At 40.1% G+C, this 1,656-nt stretch overlaps 1 pseudogene; it reads right to left on the reverse strand.

Moving 5' to 3' along the window:
- Window positions 1–411: 411 nt before the first annotated feature.
- LOC102812261 lies at window positions 412–1,171 on the reverse strand (annotated as a pseudogene).
- Window positions 1,172–1,656: the final 485 nt, after the last annotated feature.

Consider the following 1,656-nt stretch of genomic DNA (forward strand, 5'->3'; position numbering starts at 1 on the left):
GAAGTGCAGCCAGAGTGCTCCTTTGAGGCCAGAATGGCCAAACTTTGTCTCTCCTACTTGGGACATATTGTCAGAAGGGACCAGTTGTTGGAGAAGGATATCATGTTTGGTAGAGTGGAGGGTCAGAGAAAAAGAGGAAGACCTCCAACAAGATGAATGTTCAAAGTAGCAGCATCCATGGGCTCAAGAGTGGCAACAATTGTTGGGCAGTGTTTCATTCTGTTGTGTATATGGTCGCTATGAGTAGGTACTGAATCGAGGCACCTAACAACAACAATAGCTAGTAATCATGAACATTTCTTTTTATGTTTGTTGGCTGCCCAAATCTCTTCCTTTGTGAAGTGTCTGTTCATGTCCTGTGCCCATTTCACAAACAAGATCTTTTATTTGTCATCATTAAAAGTCTGAATTTTAAACAGATTCTTGGGCTGGTGGTTCATAGCCATCAGCTTGCTCAACTTTAGCACCTGTCTCATCTCCAGTAGCTTTTCCTTCACCATGAAGCTCCATGAGTTTTACTAATTCAAACTTGGACTTCTTCAACATTTTTACTTTCCTAACAAATATACCATGGAGGGGGTAAATAGACTGGCAAGCCTCCTCTATGTCCTTGCCAATGCTGCCTGGAATCAGTTTATTGGCCACTTCTTTCAAGTCATTGGTCTGCTCCTCTCCGGTCATGATTTCCATCATTTTCTTCTGGATTTGATGGACCTGTTGGTGCTGAGCATAAGATGTCTTCTGAATCTGGTTGCTGCATGTTTTAGTAAAACCAACACAGAACAGGAGAAGCAAATAACCATATGTAGTATTGACATCAACATGAGCTTCAGTCATGGGCTGCCATTTTTTTACCATGGAGTACATTTTGTCACTAAGATCCATGCCATGGAAGCTGGTCAAGCAGTTTTTGCTCTGAACATCCTCAATAATTCGCTTGAATTTTCTAAATGCAACTTCATCATTCTGCAGATCAGCAAGGCTCACTTCAAAAACACAACCCTTGAGCCCATGAGATGCAATTTTGGTTTACTTGAATCCTGTGACTAGTGTTTTCCCAATATTTCTTGTATTGAGCATATCACTCTTTCTTAGAAAATGGATTGACCACTTTCTTCTTGGCTCCTTTTTTGCCACCTTTTATAAGGCGCTTGTACTTGCCGGCCACCATGATGCTGCTCAGAGAACCAAAAGGCTTGTGCCCATTTTAAAATTGGGTTATTTGTCTTTTTCTTGTAGAGGTGTTGTTGTAGTTTCCTATAGAGTTTAGAAATTAATCCCTTGTCTGATGCGTCATCGCAAAAGACTTTTCCCATTCTGTGGGCCCGCTTTTTACTCTTTTGGTGAAGTCTTTTGATGCACATAAGTTTTTAATTTTCAGTATGTCCCAATCATATATTTTGTCTTCTTTTGTTTGTATAGTTTTCACAATATTTGGTAGTCTGTGTGTGCCCTATATTGGAGCCCTCAAATTTGTCCTTATTTTTTTATTTATAAATCTGGGCTTCACATTTAGGCCTTTAATCCATGCTGAGTTGGTTTTTGTATATGACATGAGGTAAAGGTCTAGTTTCAATCTTTTGCATATCGCTTTCCAGTTCTGCCAGCACCATCTGTTGAAGAGACTATCTCCTTCCCATGCAATCTACTTAGGCT

Source organism: Chrysochloris asiatica, unplaced genomic scaffold (genome assembly GCF_000296735.1).
Source record: "Chrysochloris asiatica unplaced genomic scaffold, ChrAsi1.0 scaffold00042, whole genome shotgun sequence".
Lineage (NCBI taxonomy): Eukaryota > Metazoa > Chordata > Mammalia > Afrosoricida > Chrysochloridae > Chrysochloris > Chrysochloris asiatica.